General features: G+C 40.6%; 1 long non-coding RNA gene across 1 annotated transcript in view; it reads right to left on the minus strand.

Moving 5' to 3' along the window:
- The window catches only part of LOC110396909, a 65,510-nt gene extending 43,215 nt beyond the window's left edge, over nucleotides 1-22,295 (minus strand). The window contains exons 1-5 of the long non-coding RNA XR_002437352.1: nucleotides 22,237-22,295; nucleotides 21,595-21,623; nucleotides 11,305-11,509; nucleotides 9,301-9,393; nucleotides 1,286-1,386 (exon numbers count right to left, since the gene is read on the minus strand). This is a non-coding gene — a long non-coding RNA (uncharacterized LOC110396909). The remainder of the gene's footprint in view (nucleotides 1-1,285; nucleotides 1,387-9,300; nucleotides 9,394-11,304; nucleotides 11,510-21,594; nucleotides 21,624-22,236) is intronic.

The following is a 26,149-nucleotide window of genomic DNA, read 5'->3' on the forward strand; positions in this document are numbered from 1 at the left end:
TGCAGAAGACATTCATAGAAGAAGAATGTGTCTTATGGAGAAGATTTTCATTCAGGATTAGACACTTACAAAAGAACTGGGTCTCTGCCAAAGCAGCTTGCATATGTTTCCCAGACCTTGCAAAAGGCACACTCTTACCCTACATCAGTTTCTCAGGAAATAAAGCATTCAAGGTCTGCTTCTACAGATTATCAGTGCTCTCTGACTGAGGCGTTGAAGATAAATGTGTTTGAGGCAACTGGAAACACCTCAAAAAACTTTATATGGTTCAACACAAACCCTGAGCCCAGATAGCTGGTGTAAATCGGTGTAGCTCTACTGGTTTTATGGGTACTGTTGATTTACACCAGATGAGCATTTGACCTCTTGTTCTCTGCCAAGCAGACTCATTAGATATAATCTCTGACAAAAACTAGCATTGTTATTTAGGGAAACGGTGGAATAAACCCATGCAAACAAGATAAATGTCTCATTGTATTGAACCTACTCATTGTGAAGGTAAGTCAAATATCATGCCACTTTCTTCTACAGCCTCAGCAAAATGTGGGAGAGTGAGTCAAAGCAAAATCAAATCCACAGCCAGGTCTCCTCCAGCACAGAGTTTGCTCACAGGATCTCACGAATAACATGACAAAACATATACTGTCACTGGTCACATAGTGAAACATGATGTGTTTTCTTTAAATGGATTGATAAATTAAACATTTAATGTATCTGCCTCTCTTATAAAATGGAGCTTCCTGACCTGTCCATTGAAAAGTACCTGACTCTCACACATCATCCATCTTTCTGTGAACAAAGTGACTCCAGTTTCTGAGCAACTTGGATAAATGTCTTAAACATTTTGTGGAGTGGAATCTTGGCTTTTTGTCCACAAAGTGACCAGGCACTGCTAGAAACCACAGTAGCAGCAAAATTTTAATCATATAGCCCTCAAGGAGAGCTCACAGCCTCTGTACCTAGCTGAGGGCACATGTATGCAGCACTGAGGAATGAGGCATAGAGGCTGCAAGATGGCATTACAAAGAAACAAGGGTCACCAGCCCTGGATGTTTGGTGTTCAAACACTGATGTCCTGATCCGAGGATTTGTCTCCAGTTGGTCACACTCTGCTCGACAGCTTGACTAACACAGCTCGCAATTCTACATTGTCTTTTTTGGTGTGATGCGGACAAACAACATTTTTGGCTCCACAAGTTATTTCCATAACTCCAGCTTAATGAGGCAATAAGGAAAACACCTCAGCTTCCTATTCCAATGAAAATCAGAACAGATTTTTACCCACCTCTCCGAAACCATTTGAAGAGCAGTCCAGCAAAAGTCCGGATCCACCTATTTCAGGCTAGGATGATATAGGGGTAGATGAGCATAAAGCAGGGTTGGATCCTGGGAAAGGAAAGCAGAAAGAGAAGTGGAAATGTAAATGCCTGAACTGCAAGGTCCTCAACATCTTGCTCAGCTTATGCCCTGTGTGACCAGTGCTATAACAGTGCTTCAGGAAACAAGGAATTGTGGTGATTTTTTTTATCTAAAGGAAATAGCATGGGACATTTTAGAGATATACAACCTTTCTTAGCTGCTCACAGAGGAAATGGCTCCTAAGGATCCCTTATCTTAAATAGGTGACGATGGGAGAGAAACAGAACAGCTGTTTAGAAGCTGACTTGAAAGAAAACAGAAAGGATTGTGTTCTTCGATGCAGTCCTGCTGCTTTAAAAAACTTTTATAGGCAATTAAAAGCGAAGTAATGATAATAGTCTGACAAAATCCTCCCTTATCTTTGCTCCCTGACTTTACCTGTCATTGCAGGAAGACCAGTTCACAGCTTGACTGTGTCTTCGTTTGCAGAATATGAATCACTATTCTCCAAAGGGGTATTATTTACTTAAAAGTGATTAACAGGGATAAGAAGGGTCAGGGTGTTCCACTTTGTGCTGTTAGACGAACTAAGTTGATGATAGGCATAATGCAATGGGTCTGGGAGAACTGTACTATGAGCCAAAATGATCCCATGCATTATCAGATCTTACCTACCCTTGTTTAAACTAAACAAAATTGTCAGCTACTCAGTTACATTTTCCATACGGTGCAGTATCTTCTGAGCAGCAACTTGAATCAATCTCGGTGAAGTAATATTTTGGGTTATTTTCCTGCTATTCATATTTCTTTCAACATTGAACATGGAGAGCAGTAATAGAAACCCAAGGAGACCATGTGCTTTAATTAGTCTGCTCATGTAACTATTGTTATTATTAATGGAAGGCTCATGTGATATCCAGTGGAAAAAACCACCTTTGAAAGACCATTTCGTTTTAAGAAGGCAAACAAATTACGTCATTTAATTTGGAAAGGATAAAGCAGATAGATCTGATTCTCCAGCCACCCGTGTCATTTTTCTACCGGAGTAACACAGCTGATGTTAGTAGAACTTTCCCTAATTTACACCAGGATGAAGAACAGAGCAGGGGAACAGACACAGGGTACGGACTTATGCAAGTCTTTCAAAATCAGTTCTGAACTGGAAGGGCGATCAGAATTTGGAAGCCAACTCTGTAAGACTTTCTAAGGACACGCAGTGTGAGTGCATATGCTCAGCCCATCTAGGGTGCCTATTTGCTGGAAGAAAGACAGGAGAGAAAGTAACAGAAGAAGAGTGAAAAAAAGTTTAGATCTGGAAGGGATGGGATGTGAAACATGTCACAAGATGACACAGTGGGATGATAGATTGGATGAACAATGAAGAAAGAAACATAGGAAATAATGAGTTGGGGGCCCACATTTTTGGTTGGCGGGAGCTTATCCTTTATTCTCTTCCTTCCAGCCTCCTTCCCAAACTCTGCAGGACAATATCCTGATTTCAGTACAACTCCCCAAAAACCTGGAAGCATCACTGGAAAACCAGATCATTTTATCCCCTCACATGGGAACTGGCTGAAATAAAAAGTACAGCAAGCCATTCTCCAATGACTTGTGATGTGAGAACAGGGAGTATGGGGAATGGGCAATAGTGATGGATTCATTCCTTGGCAGATCTTCTTGGCCATTTCCTTCCACACTCTACAACCCTGGGGAATTTGACAGCTCAGCTACTCCAAGCCTCTGGAAGTTTTGTTGGAGCAGAAAAAGTTACGCCAATTTCTGTTCTTTGCTATACCAACAACTGTATATGTTTTCATCCACAGCTGATTTTGATCCAGAGGGTCGTCTTCTTCTAAATTATCTCCTCAAAATATATTTATTCTCCTCATGGATTTTAAAGATACTGTATACTAATTCCATGGTGATTCCCATTCATGAAATTTTTCAGTACATTTTCATCTTTATCTATACTTTTTTGTCAGAAACTCCACAGTTTGTACAGGAAGACCTCTGCTAGGTCGCTGAGGAAATCCTGCTCATTATGTTTGGTTGTCCATAGTGTGAGAACACCACCTCAGAAGCACCTCTACTGCCTGTTTCCCCACCCCTCCAAGGTAAAGGGACTTCCCTTCCTGATCCTATTCAGTTAATCATGTTATCAATTAAGCCAGAAATGTTAACGCTCTTTGAATAGATCATTTCCTTTAACTGGAAAGAGTTTCTCTTGTGCAATTAACAGTACAGGAAACAGTTTTGCATTGATACGGTTATTTATTATTTCCTATTAGTGAGCAACATATCCTGTGATAACTTTCATAATTAGTAGGTCAAGTGTAAATGTCATCAGAATGCATGTCATAGCCTTTTAATTTTGGAGGGAAATACTAAATACAGAAATAGTTTAAAGTTGACTGCCCTTGCCTCCAAACCTCCTTTTGCACTTTATTTGCCTGTGCTATAGCAGTCTTCTTTAAGTATAAAATAAGAGCAGAAGTGCATTTATCTTGTGTTTCTACTAGAATTCTCCAAGTTGGGATGCACAGTGTTGGAAATAGCCCTCTGTCACTTTTCATTGTCAAAGGGACAGACACAAGGAAGGAGGCCAGGGGTATATAATCCTTCCTTGAAATACAAGACTAATTACTACCTATATTCAGTACCTGAAGGGGGCCTACAGGAAAGCTGGGGAGGGACTTTTTGTAATGGCATGTAGCAACAGGACAAGGGAAAATAGCTTTAAACTGGAAGAGGGTAGATTTAGACTAGATATTAGGAAGAAATTCTTTACTGTGGGGATGGTGAGACATTGGAACATGTTCCCCCGAGAGGCTGTGGATGCCCCCTCCCTGGAAGCGTTCCAGGCCAGGCTGGATGGGGCTGTGAGCAACCTGGTCTAGGGGGAGGTGCCCCTGCCTATAGCAGGGGGTTGGAACTAGGTGACCTTAAAGGGCCCTTCCAACTCAAACCATACTGTGATTCTGTGACAATGCTAATACTGGTTTATATTAAAAAATCCAAACTAATTAATCCTTTAGGTCAAAGGAAGACAGGATTCATGACAAAATGTAGTTGGACATATTGGACTCTGCAGCACAGCACTACATGCAGTAGAAATAGTATTGAGATGTGGGTTCTATTTAAAAGTGATAAACGAGAAACAAATAGATTGTTTTCCTGGAATTTTCAGGCACTTATTTTTTGTTTTGGAAAGTTGTAATTAAAGCTGCACACATAAGATATTTGTGGTCAATGAATTCAGCACTCTATCTTCAGAGCAAATCTCTGGATTCCAGTTCTATACAAAGAGAATGGAATACAGTTTCTTGGAAACACTTTAAAAAATAGCTCTCTTTTCTCAATATTCTCTGCTGAAAAGCCTTCATTTTTCAACCAGCTCTACTCCTGCTCAGTTTAGTGGAGGGGACCCCTAACACTGGATTCATTTCACCTTGGGACTGGAAATGTGTTTGCTTCAGTGGGTCCAGTTCATGTGAGATGAGACACCTTGGGTTGTACCGGTATCACTTTGGACCATGCTGTGGGACCAGTCTGTGGATTGACTGCGTCTTCCTGTATGTACACACAGCCATTTCACATTTTTTATAGAATTTTTCCTCCAGCCTTTGTTAATTTGTGTTAATTTTCTCTGAAATCTTTGAGCACAATTATGTCAAATGCTGACTGTAGGATTCTAGGTATTATGCCATTGTTGGTATTTTGCCATTTAAAGAAAGAAAGTTTCCTTTTTTTTGGACTGTGACATGAATTGTCTGTAAATGCATCCCATATTTGCATGAGGCTTTTTGCCATTTTAGCAAATGGAAAGTTCATATCTAATTTAACATCCATTAGGTCTCACTCAGTGCCATTGCTTTCCAAGTATCTCCCTCCTATGAAATTAGTACAGACTCCCCCCACAGCGCACGCAGCATCACATCCAATCAACCAGCCCTTCTCCCACTTAAATCCTATGGGGCATGTCTTTAAAGACACTCAAGCAAAACCTGGAATTCAGTGTGAAACCCAAACGTGCTCTGCTGTCCCGATGCTGGCGCTGGATCGCTGACGGCTGGTGAGCGCAGGCTGTGCTGGAACCGGCCGCGGGTACATAGAGCTCTGCTGCAATCACTGGCTCTGTACTGGTTGAGGAGCATGCCAGGATTGACACTAGAGTTTCTCAGTGCAAGGAGCAGCGATCCCTATCCTTGTGAGCGCGCACAGTGCATGCAACAAGAAATATGTAACGCTGCTCCTGGCTTTCCTGCTCAGGCCAAGGCAGAAGTGGATTTTTTCCACTTCCTTGCATAGTGCAACTGCTCCGTTAAATCAATAATCCGACCCTTAATGCTGCAGATGACAGAGGAGGCCTTTGAAACTTGAGTGAACAAATGACTTCAGCACACGGTGAACTCTCGGCACACACATACTCCTCTCTCCATCATTTTTTACCCCCCTTACATGTGCTGCTCAATCAGAGGCCAGTGCATGGGCAGCCAACGGGAGCTTGCTGGTGACTGGCTGGCTTTGTGCAGATGCACTTTTAATTCCATCCTGTCCCTGCCTTCATTAGGCTGCTGAGCTCTGGCTGAGGCTGGGAGCTTCCAGGGGCTGCCCAGGGCTGACGCACTTCACTGAACCCAGAATAGTGGGGAATGTGCTCACCACAGGAGGAGGTTTTTAACACAGAATAGGAGAGGAAATCAGCATTGTGCAAGTAATAGGAGAAAAGGAAGGGGAAAAAAAATCACATTGACCATGCACCAAGGGGCGAATGACCCTGTGGAATAAGGCTCCTTTTTCTTTTGCCCAATTGTAAGCCACAATCAAACGAGAGATGCTTGCAGAAGACTTTGTGGAGGAGAAATAATGAAAAATGATTTATTTTTAAGGTTTAGAAATAGATTCTGAAATCCAGGTAGGGCCACATTAGATACTGGGATGTTACTTAATTTGCCAGTTTCCAGAAAAATCCTACATTCTGCTACTGCAGTACTACTTTATTTCTTTATTTTCTTTAGAACCCAGTACTGAAAGAACTGAACCAGCAAGCCAAGCTACCCAAGAGGTGCCTAATGGCAAACTCAGGTGATAAAAACCCTAAAAATCCTGTCCCTGGAGCAGAAAGCCACAGCACTGGTGCTGCACCCTTAACCCAAGGGCTCTCCCTACCTTGTTTTCTACAGCGTATGTGAAAAGCAAGGCTTAAAGATGTCTAACTGCATTACCGGGGCTGCAAGATGCGCAGTTCAGAATTTCAGTCCTGGTTTTAAACACCGAATTGTGGTATGAAAAAATCATCATTGAACTTATCTCCCTAATTCGTAGTTTGGGACGGTCTTGATTTACCGTTGCTGGGACATACATGTTGTAAGAACTCACAGTTTAACGGAAGGACAGAGAATCTGATGATGAGGGTTACTTGCACATTTCTAATCCAGTCTGGATGTAAACTTCCCCTGCATCCAGGGACTTATGGGGTCCAGGATTTTTCTCCCAGCCCATCTCTACATTTTTTTTTTTTTCCAAACGAGTGTTATTTTTTGAAATATGACACTCTGCAAATGAAAGTGAAGCCATACTTGAATGTCAAGAAATGCATGGAGAACATCAGTAATGTAGAGAATATATACTCAGGGAATAAGCTTCAGCAGGAATGCTAATTTAGTTACAGTTTTTAAAGCTGACTGCAAACAGCTGGGTAGCATTAACCATATTAAAGAAACAAGAAAGGTGGAGTAAAATCTAGGGGACTAAGGTATGACAGTGCCAAATGTATGGAAAAGATTTGGAATATGTGAAATGTACTGCTGTTGGACCCACACTATGTAATAATGGTGTTGTGGTGTGCAGATATCTCTGGGACTTCCCAGCACACTAAAAGATTTGTAGAGCGATGTCTGTGGCTTGTGGCAGGCCGCTCTCTTGATAACATGACAGTAAAACAGGAATACAAGTTAAAATAGGATGTGTTGTGAACTTTTATAAAGGCTCTGGTCCTACCAGAGGTATCCTGACTTCCTTGCATTCCCCTTTCACACGCATGCTGCTCTGCTCCACAGCTCCTTACAATGCCTGCCAAGCCAAAGCAGGGAGATTAGTTTTAAGCTACATCTGCTCCAGCTGCACAACACTTACTTCGCACTTCACATTTTCCAAGAGCTATGCAAACGTTCGCTAATTAGGCTGAACCTCAGCAACATCATTGTCACAGCGGTAAGAGCTTTTGTCTTTGCTTTATATGAGTAGATGGGGTCAAACAGAGCTCCAGGAGCAGACTGCAAAACCATACATATATAGTCCCACATCCAAGCTGCTTCCATATTTCAAGTGCGAGTTGTGTGGACTGCAATGCTAAGCAGAAGCACTTTGTAAGGAGCCGGTTCCTAGTGTGAGATGTTCAAAACATGGCCCTTTGTGACTTGCCCAAGACCACACAACGAGCTGGAAACAGAGCTGGGATTTCACTTCCTCTATCTCTGATTTTCTCACGGTTGTGGTTTCATTGCAAAACCTCTGCACTGCTATTGTATTTTTTGTATTGCTTGATGTCTTTATACCTTATGGCAGATTTATTTGTCTCCTTCCTCTTAAAGATGGGCCTGAAATGGAACAGAAGATGCTATCTGGGAACACTGAGGGTGTGTGCAGAACTTCACCAGTTGGCCACATATATACTGCTGGTAATGCAGAATGGTTGGTGCAGTACCCTGCTAGAGGTGACCAAAGCCATTTTTCTTTAGAGCTACACAATTAATGTGATGGTATTTACTGATGTTTATCTGCTGACATTGATGCATTTATGTTCCCATGTTTATTCTAATTGTGTTTTTCACTCATTTCTTTACAAAAGAAATGACATTTTAGGGAACAACTTGTTAGGGAAAAAAACAATTCTGCACAGAGTGGCACAGTTTGTTAGATGGTTTTTCCAGTGCTCTCCAGTATAATGGTTTATACAACTCACGAAGAACTTCACATTTGTAAGCATGCAGTCAGACAAAGTAATGCAGATGAAGAGCTGCTAGCGCCCCTTGCTAGAAGCTGCTATACTGTTGGATTAAATAATGATTTAGGAGTTTCTCTTGTCTCTGGACTGATCCCGTACATTTCAGGTCTGTTTTAATTGAAGAAGAAAAAAAAGGCAAAGTGTGATAATTTTCATGTTATCCTTTGAAGCGGTCTTATTTCACAGACCAGAGCTAGAGAGCCCTGGCAGGGCTGGCCAGCCACAGCTCCGGGATGGCACTTGCTGTGCCTGGGTCAACAGTAGCACTCCTAGTTGCCCAAACTGCATTGCTGAGTGTAAAATTCTTATTAAAGTTTGGTTTGGATTTTACTTTTGGAGAACAGTTGAAAATTCAGACTCTAAAATTAGTTTTTAGCAGTATTCCTGTTTATAAAGTTCATTCACTAGTGTGTTTATGGAAAGTGAGCCCAGAAGGGAAGGAATGCTTAAAAAGTACATTCATTTGAAAATTTAAATAAATATACTTGCTTTGAATCAGAGGCTTTTTTTTCAACCCTTCTGTGCTCTTTGTCCAGTTTGTTAGTACTTTTGTTGTCCAGCAAAGCAGAGCCACTGTGCTGAGTTTTCCTCTCCTCACCACCATACAGCATGCGTTAGTGAAGCCTTGTGCCTGCTGTGTGTGGGAGCTCTTGGTCTTGTAAGCATGGGAAATCACTGTATTTAGAGAAAACCCACAACATCTACAACCCCCAAAACCCTGAGAGTCGCCCTCCATTTTGGGAAGACAAGACGCAAGAACAGCTGGGAGCTGTTCCCAGTGCACTGACAGTATTGATAACATCAAATTAAAAAAAAAAATTAATCAAGCCTTCACAAGACTGGCTTAAAATAATGAGATTTTAAGCTGACACATTGCATTTGTCTTCTAGATTTCGAAACAGACTTGGTGAATAAAAATCAGTTTATGGGATTACCTTTTGTGTTTCCTTTAATGTTTCTGTTCCTTGCTGTCAGTCACCTTCACCCTCATTCTGCACCTTGGGTAGAGTGCAGACACACAGCCGTCACTGTCAACACAAGGGAGAAGGCAGAAATGTGTGAAAAATCAATGGGAGAATGCAAACCGCTGGGAGCTCTAAGAAAGCAGCTGGGGACGCAGATGGGCAGAATGGTGGAAGTGAAAATCTCTGCTGTTCCTTTCCCAGTTCATTACACATCTGCTAACACTAATCAGACATTGAGTCCACGAGCACTCCCTTTCAGATGTTTATACATGTGAGGCTTGATGGTAATGTACTTGGATAACTGGGAGGACTGAAACCCAACACTGTTATGTAGGACCATCGAGGAGGGCGTGGCACAATAAAGTAGCCCCAGAATGCCTCCAGGTGACTGTTAGAAGTAGAATGAGGGCACTGCAGTTCTGCTGCTCTAACATTCTGGATCAAAAAGAGCTTTAATCACATCATATGTTGAGAGCTGCAAAACTGCAAATGCAAAATCATTCCTCTGACCTGCGTGAATCAGCTCAGCATGAAGACAGGCTTCATGCCGCAAGAGTTAACCCTGTTATCTCAGCTAATTATCTCTATTTGCTTACTTCCATTTAAATGCATCAAGCCTATCTTCTCATCTCTACTAGTTATAGAGGGAGATGAGTGAAATCCCTTCACAAATGATATTGGAAACAAATGTTTTCCACTAGCTTTGAACATTTTATATTGGCAAGTTCTTTGTTTTCATGCTTTCAGGCAAGAAAGATCACTGTGTAAAGAGATGGACATGAACCAGAGCTGCTGATCTGTACACACTTTTTTTTTTGGAGGCATTTGGATCCAGAAATTAATATCTAAGGAAAGATAAATACACCAGGAGGCAAAGACTCCTTTATTTGAGCCTGCCTCAAACTCTGCAGTGGTTGAGTTGTATAGGTGAACACAGGTCACCTGGTTTCTCTTTGAATGTTTTTATGAAATGAATTTAATGAATTTGTCTTACTTCTGCCAGAGAGGTGGACCTGCAAACTACCCAGGAGGCAATGTGGGAAAATTGGGCTGGCATGGTCCCTGCCACCAGAGATGTCTGAATCCATTGCCTTTCACAAACACTAAAATCATGCAATTAAAAAATTTTAAAAGTCAGTCAATCCAACTCCTTCTTACATTCATGTATCTTTAGCTGTGTGTGGTAGGAAAAGGATCCAAAGACTTTTCTCTCATGTGTTTGCTTCCATGGCAATGAACTGCTCCCCAGAGACTTTGCTTTAGGTTTTCATGGTACTGAAAATTTAGTGGGCTTCATTTTGGCCTTGCCTTCTCTTGTGTTGTAAAATGTGCAAGCCACTCTTCAAAGGCATATTTCAAGTTCTCCTCTTTTAATGTAGGAACTGGTAAAAAAAAAAACACTCAATTTCTAGTTTTAAACTCCAAATTATCATCAGTCAACTCCTTGTTCATATATTAGCTCGCATCCAGAAATGAAACTACTTCAGAAAATGTTGATTTACTTGTTAATTGTTCACATTCTATTATATTTAAAAATAAACAAAGCCACCACCACAACAACCACCCTTTCTCACATGATTATCAAGGAGAAAAACCATTTACTTACGAGTTCTTCTATCTCTTATCCACCAAAAACCCAAAACCCCATGTCTAAGTATTTACTTGAGCAACTTTCAATTTTACACCTTTAGTTTTCTAATATTTTATATCATCTTTTCTACTGTGCTTTTTTTTTTTGCAAATTGCCTTACAAATTATACTTCGTATCACACGAGCTATCTTGTAGACCAAGAAACTGAGACCACATTTTTTTTTTTAAACATGGAGTCCACTTTGAGGAGAATCAAGATCTCTAGAGTGCAGGCTTTGAGCTCTCTAACAGAACAAATCCAGTTCCATATTTATACACCTTCTATAATTGCTAAAAGCCCACAGTCATGCTCAAACAGGTTTATGGCCACCAAAGATTCTTACTTTTAGGACACTTTGAGTGCTTGCTCAGCATCTCACAAGGACAGAAAAAAGCTTCATTCCTCCAGCTTCTCCATCAGAAGTGATGTATCATTTTTCTCTCTGACAGTGGCAATGCAGACTTTTGGATTTTTAGGCTCTGGTCTGTCTTGATTTCATCCAGCAGATAAGCAAGAGGGCTTATATCCTTCACTGATACAGATGTAGCCTGTTTGTGGATGAGACGTGTCAGTTACTTATATGCCTTGCCTGAAAGCACTCTCCAAAAACCATGTATGTAATCATATCATATGATTCACAGTTTAATGGCATACATGCCTTGATTAGTTTACTTATAAAAGTTAAGAACATCTGATTGTTTGTCGGCAATATCTGAAAGGTTTTCTTCAGTTGGATCATTTTTGGGTTACCCTGTTTGATTTCAGCTTCAAGTTTCAACTCTAAATGAACCCCAAATACCAAAAACCCCTGAGTCCCACCTGGTTTCAATACAAAATCATGTCTTGTGCACATTTTAAAGTAGGGCCAGGTTGGTTCAGAAGATTCATGAACCTTGGCAAACTTTACAGTGAGCATGATTTAAGTTTCTGTGTTTGTACTGTGTGGTTTTATTGTGAATGTTTCTCGTGGTCTTAGTTAGGAATATAGTATAGATTCACTATAATATCAGATACATGATACCTTGCCTGCATTTGATGGTTGATGCTGATGTTTTGATACATATCTACAAGTATTCTTATATGAACAGTTGAGAACTTGGTGAGCCTAAAAGAATTGCCTTTCCAGAGATCAATTAAGAATTTTGTTTCACTTGTAAAATAAACACATTCAGAATTACAGATGGTGAAAATAAGTCTCAGGGAAAGGAGCTTAAGAAGTTGGCAGCTCCTCAGAGGAACTATATTAAAGAAACAAGCATAAACTCTCTAAATATGGAAGGAAGGCTAGTAATTTCAGCAAAAGACAAATTTAGTTAGATTATGAGATTTTCAGAGCCTTAAAAAAAAAAAAGGAAGGGCACAGACCTTTCATCCCTTTCTTTCATCTCTTGTGAGGATGAAAAGACACAGTGGAGGTATACAGATAAGCAAATAATATATTTTGTCTTTTAATATTGGCAGGATAGAGCTTACCCAGCTTCTCAGTGCATGATCCTGAATATCAGACATGAACAAAATTTTGTTCATCACATAGGGGAATGTGTTTCTACATACTTAATATTTCTGCATCACTGGAGTGACCTACGTCCTGAAATTTAGACTGATCCAAATTTCCCACAAATTCGCAGAGGTTTTAGATCTTACTTCATAATTCAGATTAGAGGTGTACACTGCTAATGATTTATGTTGCTGTATTCCTAAATTGAACTAGAGCTCAACTTAAAAAGCATAGGATTGCTTTTGTATTTTTATACCTCTGCTCTTTGATACTGCACTTCCTTCTAGGCAAAGTTTTGCCATTTAAATACTACTCCAGCAAGAAAGTACAAGAAATAAAATCACAGTGAAATAAATCTCTCTTCATCTCATTTCTCTCTGCCATTCACAGGTGCTAACTCAGCACAATAGCTCTTTGAGATGACAGACCTGTGTGGGGCAGCAACTCCAATGACCCAAACTCTACATTGTACAATCAGTAAAGACTCCATAGCAACAGCAGAAAAAAAAATTCAGTAAAAGCTATAGGTCAGCGCTAAGGTGTACTTTCAGAAGGACCCCTGTACTTACAGAAGCCTGTGTGCACATTCCTCCAAATAGCTTGAAAGCAGGAGATTGAGATTTCCCTGAACTGCAGGTCAGTCATTGCTTAGCGTGAAGATGCATTTGCAGCATTGCTTGTACCATGCAATTTGAAGGACAATATGTTACAAGACTCACTATTTAGCTTAGCTAAAGTCACCTCCTCCTGTTTCAAATGGGAATGGTGTTCCTCTCATCTGACTCTAATTGTTCCTTAGGCTCTTCTGGCTCTTTTTCAGTTTGAAAATTTACAGTTTTATATTTTTAGCAACAGAAAATAGAGTTTCATCAGTAATTCCATTTATCAGAAGGAAGTCTGGAGGTGGTGAGGGAGTTCTTCAAAAGAGCAACCTTTACCAATTGTTTCCCTTAATTCTCAAAAAAAAAAGCCTTAAGGTTTCTTTTGGAAATTCCATAGGCTTTTCTGGGTCTTACATGAAAAGGCTGTTAGAGCAAAAAGGCATTTCACATGATCACAGACCTTCAATGGAAAATATAAAGGAAAGCTCTCTGAATCCAAACCTGTGTGATTTGGAACATTTCCACGATACGATGAAACCAGAGAGAAATCGCATTATTTTCAAATTAATTTATCTAAGTTTTACAGTCAAAAAAACATTAAAAATGAACATACAAAACCCCCAAAACTTTACATTAGCTAATTACTTAGAAAAAACAAATAATGGAAATTAAAATTTTAATACCCAGCGCAAAAATCCATCTGCTTTTCTTAAGCATGAACTCAGAGCACTTTGCAGTTTTGAAAGGGAATAATTTGGATGCATGGTTTCCGAGATAATCTTTCTAAGTCCCAAGGATCTTAAATATGTTCTGGTAAAAGTGATATGCACTCCAAAGCTATAGGTGCCACTCCCTTGTCCAAAGAGCTAAGACGCTTGAAAGGGAGCAGACCACCCTATTTCCCGGAAGCCCATTTATGTAGCACATGGCCCAGGAAACAAAATGCCTTTCTAGAATGCCTAGAAAAATAATATAGACCTATCCCTACTTTCTGTCATCTGCAAGTTGGTTTTGTTGGGAATTTACTCAGTAGAACTGGCAAAACTGCAGAACATTTTACTTCCAATAAGAAAATCCAGTGGAAAAATGTGGTAGGTTTACATATAAATGGATTAACAGTGCAGATCTATATTTTCTCCAGTGTAAATAAATGCAAAATGTAGCCTAGTACTTTATTAGTTTTCCATTTTCTTTCAAGCTGCCTAATATTTTCTGTTCCTAAGTAGTTTAAAGCCAGTAAAGATTCATTGAAGCACTTTAGTGGCAGTTTAAGAGTACTTAATGAATTTAGTTATTATTAATCACATGTTGGTAAACCAAGAATTTAAGAGGCAAAATACAGTTGGCATTTTAGGTCTGCTTCTCACTAAAAAAAACAAACAAAAAAAACATCTACTAAGGAGGCTCAGCTTGTAAAGAAAATTAATTTTCATTGAGTTGTTATCAGCTTGGGAACATTTGACTCCTCCGTTTTCCAAAACTGAGGAGAGAATGTGGAGGGAAGACTAACTCCCAGCCAAAATTCTTTATCTCTCCCTGTGATGTACGTTTGCTCTCCTTAGGATAACCAGTGCCACACTTGCCAGCAGTACATAAAATAGACAAAATATTTTTTCCCCTCCTTTATGTGATTAGGCCCCACCAGTTCCTATGAGCTCAGAATCTAATCCAGGGCTAGCAGCATTTGTCACAGCTCTGCTTTGCACCTCTGTATTTATAACATCATGGAATCATTAAGGTTGGAAAAGACCTCTCAGATCACCTAGTCCATCCCCACCATGCCCTCTAACCATGCCCTACAGTACCACATCTACACATGCCTTGAGCACGACCACCTCCCTGGGCAGCCTGTGCCAGTACTATTCTTTCTGAGAAGTTTTTCCCTAATATCCAACCTGAATCCCCACTGGGGCAACTTGAGGCCATCACCTCTCATCCTATCGCTATTACCCAGAGGAAGAGGCTGCCCTGCCCCACCCCCCGCCCCGCACCACAACCTCCTTTCAGGTCACTGTTGAGAGCAATAAGGCCACCCCGATCCTCACAGCACAGTCACAGTGCGCTCAGAAATCCAGTGACGTGCATCTTCTGCTCTTCATTCTACCATCCAAGCTTTTAGTTGTCACAAATGCCAATCTGGCCTCCTTTCCTGTCCTCTGCACTGAATTACCTTCTTTATCGGCTATAAGACTGCACAGTGGATTTCCTCATGTAATTGTGGGTTTATGTCTTTCAGCACAGCTTACTTTTCTTTATGTCTTGGCCCTCTCTGTATCTCCTTATCAGAGTAGTTTCAGAGCTAACACCTCAGTATGTTCACAGTTTGGTACACCATAGTCCTACTAAAAGAAAAGATGCAGAGATAAAAAAAATAAAGGTGAACATTTCAATGACAGCAGAGAAACATAAGGAGATTGATGACATCTCTTTTGGCAACATTTTCAGAAGCCGTTGAAGCTTTCCAGAACTTCTATATCTCAATAAACTCATCCAGTCTACATGTTTGTAAATCTATTTTTTTTTTAGAGCAATATCAAAAGCCACAGGTGAGCACATTAGCAAGTGCATTTTCACAACCTTCAGGCAAGTTCTAAGCCTTTCCGTCAGGTTTGCCTTGTGCTGGATGCAGATCTCTGCACTGAGCAGGAGGCATTCAGCTGCTGATTGGCACAATACACCACTTCCAGCAACACCTGTAAGATGCAATCTTATTGGCTATGCCATTCGATAAAGCAGATTTAGTGGTGGCAGTATGGGCCCTAAGGTGAAGGTACAGCCTCATTATTCCAGCAGTGTTGTGCAGCAGTGCTCTCAAATGCCAGACTGCATTAGACTCATAGGGGGTGTTTGCTAGTGCAGTGTGTTAAGCTGCAGGTGTTCTGCACTGTACAAAGCCTTCAAAGATCAGTCTCAAATGTTTCTGTTACCATAAAGAGGATTAAAAGGATTTTAAAACCTAGTGGGCCAGCCTGAGCACTGGTGAAATTGCCAACATTTAGCAAGAAGGGAGAGTGACTGGAGCAGCGGGGGAAATGGGGGCTTGTGGGAAGCCATACAGTACCTTTCAGGGGGGTTTTATGATTCAAATGCAGATGTGCTCCACTTTCAACTGGAACTCATTAAGAATTCATGAAGCAGAAAATGCGAGAGGTTCTGGAAATGAGGACTTTGAAAGGCCAAAAGTGAGCCATAAATAAATTAGAGTGGATATTCAATTTTGGCTGTTAAACATCTCAGAATATTTTCTCAGAGCAGAAGATCAGGCTTTCAAGTGAAAACCTATCATGAAAACAAAAGGACAAATAAGAGGAATTTTACAGACTCTAAAGGCAGAGAGTAGAAGAAAATCAAAAGCACATATTGCACATCTCAAAAAACACGAGACCCTATTGATTAGAAATGCTGAACAGTACCATTCATCCTAGCTCCAATTGAGTAATGCACTGAAGCGTGTGTTACAGCGTATTCTGAAATTCCATTGACTTCAGCCACCATTGATCCCTGTTACAAAAATAGGACCCTTGGGAAGGCACAGCTTTCCTAAATATTATGTGTATAAACAAGAGAATCAGGAACACCCACACTTGAGAGAGCCAACAGCTCAAGCAGAGTGCACCAGTATCACTTAAAAGCCATCTCCTAATTTCATCTGTTATATAAAAGTAAAATAATTGAATAATCTGAGTTAGAAAGGACCCATAACGATCACTGAGTTCACCTCTTGTAGTAGTAGTAGTGCTGACACTTACTGACCTTTATTCGCCACTGCATTTTGTAGAGGCCAATAACTGCACAAGAGAATACTTTACCTACTGCTGCATTCGTCTGAGGGCCTCATTAGAGAAAAGCCTCCTTCCTTTCATTAGTTGTTGCTGTCTTAGAATAGAATCATAGAATCATTTGAGTTGGAGGGGACCCTTAAAGGCCATCCAGTCCAACTCCCCCGGGCAATGAACAGGGACACCTACTCTGTATCAGGATGCTCAGAGCCCTATCCAGTGTGACCTTGGATGCCTCCAGGGACAGGGCATCCATCTCCTCTCTGGACAACCTGCACCAATGCCTCAGCACCCTGACTGTAAATAACTTCTTTCTTATATCCAAAGTTTGAAACCATGTCCCCTTGTCCTATCACAACAAATCCTGATAAAGAGTCTGTCCCCTTCTTTCTTACAGCCCCTCGATAGATACTGAAAGGCCGCCCTCACATCTCCCCAGATCCTTCTCTTCTCTGAACAGCCCCAGCTCTCTCAGCCTGTCCCCATAGGAGAAGTGTTCCATCCCTTTGATCATTTCTGTGGCTCTCCTCTGGATGTGCTCCAACAGGTCTATGTCTCTCCTGTACTGAGGACTCCCCAACTGGCCGCAGTACTCCAGGTGATGTCTCACCAGTGCAGAACAGAGAGGTAGGATCACCTCCCTCACCCTGCTGGCCATGCTGCTTTTGATGCAGCCCAGGATACAGTTGGCTTTCTAGGTTGCAGGGGCATGTGAATGGCTCATGTCCAGCTTGCCATCCACCAGTACCCCCAGGTCCTTTTTGTCAGGGCTGTGATCCATCCTTACATACCCCAGCTTGTATTAATATCAGCAGCAAACACCAAAAAAATTTCTCAAGTTTCAGGATAAGTGCATCTGCATAAGTAAAACACTTTCAGATTAGCATTACCGTAGAGCTTTTGATGAGATCCTCCAGGAAAAAAATGTGACTTGTGGTGTCAGCAATTGGGCACTAGTGAAAGTAGCTTCACCTGGTTTGCAGCCTCATTTTCTCCTTTTGTAGGTGCTACTGCATTCTGGCCTTAAAATGCAGTTGCAGTATTTACCCTAGTTAAGCTAATTCTCTTTAGAAACCTTGGATTTTTCTGCCAGAGTATTTGTGCATACTGAGCTTTTCTTCTTTACCAGTTACAGTGGATTTGGTGACAGCTGGTGTTCCTTGTATTTTTAAGTCACTCAGTAGCATAATTGTCCGATCTATTATTCGGCAGTGCAGCAATAACAAAGTAGTGAGAGTTTACTGTTGATCAAAGGAGGAGAAAAAAATAACGAGGAGTAATTGCAGCAGATCTAGAGGAGGAAAAACCTTTCTGTGCACTAGGTCAGTCAGGGAAGAATACAATTTAACCTGAGGAAATGCGAAGTATTAAAGCTGGGAATAATAAATCAAACCAAAGAAGAGTCCCTCCTTCTTACGGGAATACCTTTTAAGAGTAAACTCAAGTTAAACAAGAAATTCTCAGAGGAACTGATTATTGCCTATGATTTTCAATTTTGAAAATCATAGAAAATAACACTTTTAAGCTTGAAAGAACATGTTAAAAAATATCACTTTCAGTTTTAATGCTATTATTCTCTTCTCCAGTCTGTCTCTTCAGCTCCTGCAAGAGGTGAGGGCTGTTAAACAGTTGAGAAAGATCTTCCAGACCCTGAGGGCTGGCCAGATGCAATGGCAACTAGCTGGAGTGTTACTGAGATCTCATCAGCACTTGGGTAGGTCCATTACTCTGCAACATCTGAAAAGCATCCTCTTGAAAAGAAGAACATAGGCAGACGATGCTTCAGTGAACTAGTTTGAAACTTAATTAATATCTTCAAAATGTTCTCAAGTCCTTAGAAGGATGTGAAAAATCACAGGAAGGATTCAAATATTACCAGTGATGCTATAAGCATAAGCAAATTTATAATGCACACTAAATATGAAAATCATTTTCTGCTTGAGGTAATTTAGAATAGCACCTGAAGGTAGAACTTATTTTTGACTTTTCTGGTAAAAAAAACTGGTCTAAAGTCTGAGATTTCAAATTTGGGTATTTGCAATCACCAAGTGTTCATGAACCCTACAACTGTCAGAATTGCTGGAAGTTTGCTGACAGACGCCTCAGTTTTGGAGAGATTCACTTGCTATAGTTAAATGCTAGTATCTTACATTGTTGGGAGATTATGACTTAAGGAGTAAGAAAAGTTTATAGCTCAATGTTTTACACCCATGTAAAGTCACAAAAAAGCATGTGCCCAAGGCAGACTTTTCGAAAGTATCTGTAAATCAGAAAGGAGTTTCCAGAAATTCAATAGGGTTCCTGCCCATGTTATAATTACACCAGAAAAACAAAGAAAACAAGAAAAATAAAACACCAAAGATACAACAAGAAAATCCAAACAAACAAAAAACACCAGAAGAATTCTTTGCTGTTTAGTCTTTGTCTCTTGAATTACACTCAACTTCAGTAGAACCTGTAATGGACTTTCTGAAAGAATTAGTCTATGTTAAACATAAGCCACAATTTTCCCCTCATCTTAGCAGAAGCAACTTTTTTTTTTTTTAAACCCCAACACATATCAGGTTTTATCTTGGAATACGTGAACTGATTCATTTCTGAGTTACAAGTAATACTCTAAATATTTCAACTTTGTATTTTATCTTGCTCTTTTAATAGAATTCCCCTTCTCAGACAAGCTATTTCCATTGGCTTACCATTACATCACAACATTCAGTCACCCTCACTTTATCTTCAGGGGGCTGTATCTGTCAGCTCACACCTGCCTATATCTTTTACTTCCCAATTGCATATTCTGTCTAGGATTCTTCCAGACAGGCTAATCTCATTCTTAATACCCTTTCCTACATCTTGAATTTGTTCCTCCTTCATGCTGCCCCTTTCTTCTCATAGCTCTTCTTAGCTCCTGCCTCTTCTTTTGTATGCCTGCCTAACATAAGGCCTTTTTTTGCCACACTTGCTGGATATGGATATTGTGAGAAACTCTAATGGGCTTCAAAGAATAAAACTGATTCTTGGATGATCACCCACTGTGTTACTGCTATATAGCTTTCTGTGCTAAACATTTTTAGTGCTAAAATCATTTACCAAAATCATTTAAAAAGTTATTATTAGAAGTCCCCTTAGTTCTCCTAGGACTATTTTTGATACACATTCTACATGCTAAAAGAAAATGCTTCTATCTCTTTCGGATTCTCTCACCTACTGAACAAGCCATGGGCAGCCTGATCTGGTGGATAGCAACCCAGCCCATGGCAGGGACTAGAACTAGATGATTTCAAAAGACCCTTCCAACCCAAACCACTATGTGATTCTATGATTGAGTGATCATCATATGGCTACCTTAAATGTTTTACTACTATCTTTTCTGCATGCTTATGTTTTCCACAAAGTTGCTCTAGGTTTCCCGATCAAAAAACTCAAGAGGGGTATTATTTTCTCAGTCAAAAGGGACTGAATAGAAAAGTACCACTAAACATTTTGCTCTCACTTTAAGAGTGTTTCCATTTATTTTTCCCATTTTTAATGGAAAAGGAATTTATTTTCCAAAGATGACTTCTTTTTAGGCTAAGACAATATAAAACTGGAAAGAAAGAAGTTAAGATCAATGTTTCTGAGGTTGGCTATTGGTTTCTTTTTTCACTGACAAAGTTAAATTTTGAAGAACGTGGAAAAAAACATAGGAATCCTCCCTTTCTGATGTCAGGATGGATCCTTATTCACCCCAACTTCCTTCCTCTCCCAGATCTGTCCTAAAAGTTACCCAGGAGCCACAGTATTTTAGATCTCTGATTACTCAAATTCTGCCTTGCATCTTCACACTTTTTAAAAACGCACTGCACATCCCTAAGTCACAGTGGGGCTGTGGTGAATATCAAGACTGTGGGGATTAAGCATTGTCCAGAACTGATTACCCTTCCATTTTCCATCTGCTAATTACATTCATCACAGCCACTGCCCCTTGAAACTGTACTCAATGGTAAGAAAAGGCTCATGCAGTTTTCATCTGCAGGACATAAGCATCTTCTGCTTTTTCACTTGAATGTAGTTTTACCACCACAGAGCAATCTGACCTAGTGCACAGGACAAGACACAAGGAGGTAAATAATCACTTCTTTGTGCCCTGCTGATTCCGTCACCTGCAAATGAGTCTTGCTAAAACTTTGCAGGGCGCTTTGACTCCATGTGGATGGGAGCAACAGAACTAATTCCACTGCCGCTGGTAAAGGCATGGGACACTCAGCATGCTCCCCCTGAGGCCGGCCAGCTGAGCAAACACAGCAGAGTTATGTTCCTCTGACAGGTGAGTCAGCACAGCCCTGCTGACAGCACCAAGGTGTGCATGCATCCTTCCTTCTGCTAGGCAGAAGTGATTTGAAAGCCTAATTGAGGTGATGTGAAAACCTAAATACAGGCTTGTGTTTCCTAACTAGACCAGAAAGCAAGCTGTGTGTAGTGTCATTAGTAAGGTGACTGAAAATGCAGAGGTGTTGTATGACCAGCTGCTGTGCAAAGTGCTCTTTAGCACTCGAGGCAAAGACAAATGTCTTATTGACATGCAGAGAATCAGTAGAAATACTGATTTGCAACTAGAAATGTTGGCTTAAAAATGTCCCATCACTCACAGCTTCAGGTGAGTTTGGTTTGCATTGCCATCCATCTCTACATCCCCTAGCTTGTACTGATAGTGGGGGGGTGCCATAGCCCACAAGTACACGCACTTGGACCTAAGTGTTGAACCTCATGAAGTTCACCTGGGCCCCCTTCTTCATCCACTCTTAACCTGAAAAGTAAGGAAAGTATTGAGGAGTTAATAGCTTTAGTTTCATGAGAAGATCATTAATATATTGATAGTAACTGTGTTTCATCAAATACATTTTGATGTGAGGTAGGTACGCGAGTTTTCTGATCTACTCTTGCAGCCTGCTAGAAACATGAAGAATTTCTAAACAGTAAGATGGATGTATCTGGTATTTTCCTAGGAAATATATAAGAGCAATTTATGTATTTCAAGGGTCTATACTAAGGATAAAAAGAATGAGAAGGGAAATTCTAGCAGACTGACTGTGAAAGGTAGAACACATACAGGAACCTCTGTTACAGATTACACCAAGAAAAGCACTTGTTCTGTGCTAATGATACAGTGATTGAATCAAAGGCAATATTTTGCTAATCATTTTTCATTTTAAGATATCATCATGAAAAAAATCTGGATGTTTCCCATTTAAAAAACAACAACAACAACAGAAGAGTTAGGGAAGTAGTAGGAACCCTCATAGCACCAAATGATTATCTGGCAATACATCAGGTTAGGTATGAAATTACCTCCAACTAGTTTTAGAGTAACGCATGAAAAGTATTAAACATAAGCCAGTAATAAGAAAAGGATAGCTTACCCTGTTCCAGAGGCAAGGGCTTACTGAAAAATCCCAGAGAGAAGCACCTCTACTCAGATATTGCTTTCCTCCTGGCTACTGGCCCTTAAAAGATGTTAGGAAGGAGTGGACCCAGGATCCACCCCTTCCAGTCTCACAGATGAATTGCTTGCACCTGTGCTCCTAGGGCTGGCCATGCCTCTTCACCAGATGCTCAATCACTCGTTCAGGTGGTGATCTAACAGTTCCTGTACAGCACCATCAGATTTTTCTCCTGGTCTTAACGGCTTGCCCAAGAGTATGTATATTCAAGAACTCAGCAGAGAGACCAGAGGTCTGTTTTGGGGATGGACTCAGCCCTTTTCCATGTCCTACCAGTTATTGCAACTGCTGAGAACCACAGTGGCACACTGAGGGCCTCTTGGGCCTCTTCCCCAAAGCCAGCTTACAAATTCTGTCCTGAAAGCAATCAGTTCCCTTAGCAACTGAGTGCCTTAAAATGTATTTATTACAGCTCCAGAGAAAACAGTAGTTTGCTTTTATATATGGACACCATAGTGACATAACAGTAAACTGACAGCAGTTCTCTGTGTTACTTCCATTTATAGCGGTTGCCTCAGGAACTGCAAATAAAGTTGCATGTTTTATTTGAGTACTTGAAAAGGGTCATTGTCAAGTAACTTAGACCAAAAGTTTAGGCTGTGACAGAAGGGGAGAGAATGTCTACAAAAGACACAATTGGTAGGAGATTTGTGAAAACAAAGGCGAGTTAGGACTACTTTAAAGTACTTTTTCTACATTTCCCTGGAGCATTTACAGCCCATCACCAAGGGTGTTGTGTTTGTCACAATGACAGCAAAGGAAAGAGATGGGAAGAAGCAAAACTGATTATGCCTATTGATTTTCTTGATTGCTCCCAAATTTTAGACGCTTTGTTGCACAAAAGGAAGGGCCATTTGTGTACTGCTTTACTTTTTCCAAATTAGAAGGCCACTCACTGAAAGGGCAAAAGAAAACATCATGGAGTTTGGTGTTTAGCCAAAACGTATTTCCCCCCTTTCTCACAAATGTGTTGAATTTGCAACTTTTTTTTCCCGTTTGCCTACTTCAATGATATGATTTAAAGAGGCCGATCTGTGAGGTTCACTAAGGACACAGAACTTTTCCATAATGTGACTATTGTCCATCTGACTTCAGGGTATGCTCCAGATGAAATTCCACATAATTTGCCATCCTAAATGTACAGCAGGTCCCCTAAGTAGCAAGGGCAGTCACTGCTTAGTTAGTAGGCACTGAAAGCAGACTTGGACACGCAGGAAGTTTTTAGCTGCGTTACACTCCTTGTTGGCAGACTTGTGCTACTTTTATAGGCTCCTGAAAAGCCGATGGAGTTACATTACGTTCAGAGGCAGAGGGAACAAGACATCAGTACCTTCCACATGGCATGAGACCAAAAGCAAAATTGTGACGTTTTGAAGAAGTTATTCTATATTTCAGACTGAATCCATTCTACAAAAAAAGGATTTAAATTTAAAAAATATGAACTGAAGGATGACCCCACCTCGAGTACTGCATCCAGTTCTGCGGCTGCCAGCACAAGAAAGGTATGGAGCTGTTGGAGCAAGTCCAGAGGAGAGCCATGAAGATAACCAAAGGGTTGGAGCACCTCCCCTACAAGGACAGGCTGAGAAGCTGTCTTCAGCCTGGAGAAGAGAAGGCTCTGGGGGACCTGATAGTGACCTTCCAGTACCTGAAGGGGCCTACAGGAAAGCTGGGGAGGGAGTTTTTATAATGGCATGTAGTGACAGGATGAGGAGAAATGGCTTTAAACTGGAAGAGGGTAGATTTAGACTAGATATCAAGAAGAAATTCTTTACTGTGGGGGTGGTGAGACGCTGGAACAAGTTGCCCAGAGAGGTTTGATTTGCGGAATCAAACTCCATAACCCGAGATTAGGTTATAAAGCAGGTATGTTTATTACGGTGCTGCGCCCACACCGGATGCGAGGGGGGTCACCGCCCTACCAAACTCGCATAACCATGGGCAGAAATGTTAGATATTTAAAAGCCAAGCTTATACATATTCAGCAGGTTTCCCGGGACCCATCTACATATTCAGCAGGTTTCCCGGGACCCATCTACATATTCAGCAGGTTTCCCGGGACCCATCTACATATTCAGCATGTTTCCCAGGACTCATCTACATATTCATCACTTCCTGGGAATTCCTTTGCATATGGTCCGTCCCTCCAGCGCATGCGTTGTAGTTCCTCCTGGTGGTCGTTGGATGAAGGCTCGAGGTCTTCCTCCCTCCTCCTGGTGGTCATTGGATGAAGGTTCGACGTCTTCATCACTCTGCCCTTTTCACCCCACTACTGCTTTGCAGAGTCACTCTGCCTTCAGTCGGTTCCTTGTACTGGTCCCTGCTGATAATGGAGTTTCACCGAGTTCCTTTTCTTATCTTGCCTTACATTCTACTTACCCCAGCTCCATGCAATAGTTAACCCTTCGACTGTCCTCTCTAACTCAGGTTTTGGATGCCCCCTCCCTGAAAGCATTCAAGGCCAGGCTAGATGGGGCTGTGAGCAACCTGGTCTAGTGGGAAGTGCCCCTACCTATAGCAGGGGGGTTGAAACTAGATGATCTTAAAGGTCCCTTCCAACCCAAACCATTCCATGATTCTATGATTCTATTAATTGCCTTGTAATCTTTCTGTGCAAAGGTGTATAAAAAGTAGTGAAACACTGCACTATACTACACTGCTAGATTAAAAATAGCAACTACCAAACAACAGATTTCACACATATAGAGGGAAATAAAACAATACAAGCAAATAAGTTATTTTGTTTCCTTATGTATGCACAGATTTTTTAGTGGATATTTTAATGTGATTCTAAGTGAAGGAAAATCCATCCACTGCTGTGAGAGAAGCTGCCTTTGTATCCAGAACATATTATGAAATTGATTGTGAAAAGCCAAATAACAGATTAACTGGCCACCCACTTCTTCATAACTCAAATTACTGATTAAAAGTTTTTAAGTATGTGAACCTACGAACAGCAAGGATTAATGACCTTATCAGTGTAAACTGCACTGCAGTTATCTGATCTTCTAGCCACACATTAGTCTCTTCTGCAAGGACTTGATGCTTGAGTTTCTCTTCTGCTCTGAGAAGGGAAGATAGGAGTTTCAGACCACCCATTCAGCTGTCTGCCTGTGATGTTTAGGGCTGTTTCTGCATTTGATGATAAAGCTGTAAGGTATGCATGTTCCACTATGAGGACATGTTACACTATTTTAGAAAACACTTGCATAACTTTGACCGTGGAAATATACAGAGTTAAAAATAGGCCAGCATTCCAGAATTTCCTTATTCCTTCATATCAACTATCATGCAAAATTAAAAGAAATTCTGGCAAATAATTAATTTATTGATTTCTTTTGAATAGAGAAGGAATAGGGATTTCTTGGGAACTAGGAGGCATTCAGACATGCAGAAATAGGCCATCAGATATTACACCTTCTTATCCAACTGTAAATATTCTCACAGGGTAAACAGAATTTAGGGAGAGTCAACTATCAGATGATTCTCAGGAGATCAAGAGGAAAAAAAAATAGCACAAAGACAATGCACAACATGAAAAGATGATCCAGTGATTGCAGATAGTCAAATTGAGGTGCTTGTTAGAATTCACTGAAAGTTTTAGGGTATCTGCTCTGTTTACTTCAAGAATTTTATTATCTTCATGGGAAAAAGATAAAGGATGTTGTAGAAAAAGATAGAGGATGTTGTAGAAAAGTCACAGGGCTTATGCTGTCCCTTTAACAACATTATTATTTTTAATAATAAATATGAGAGGAAGAGGATTTTTTTAAGAAAAACAATTATGTAAATTATAGTTTTACTTCTTTAAAAATGAAACTGATTTTGAAAT

This window comes from Numida meleagris, chromosome 3, assembly GCF_002078875.1.
Source record: "Numida meleagris isolate 19003 breed g44 Domestic line chromosome 3, NumMel1.0, whole genome shotgun sequence".
Taxonomy (NCBI): Eukaryota; Metazoa; Chordata; class Aves; order Galliformes; family Numididae; genus Numida; species Numida meleagris.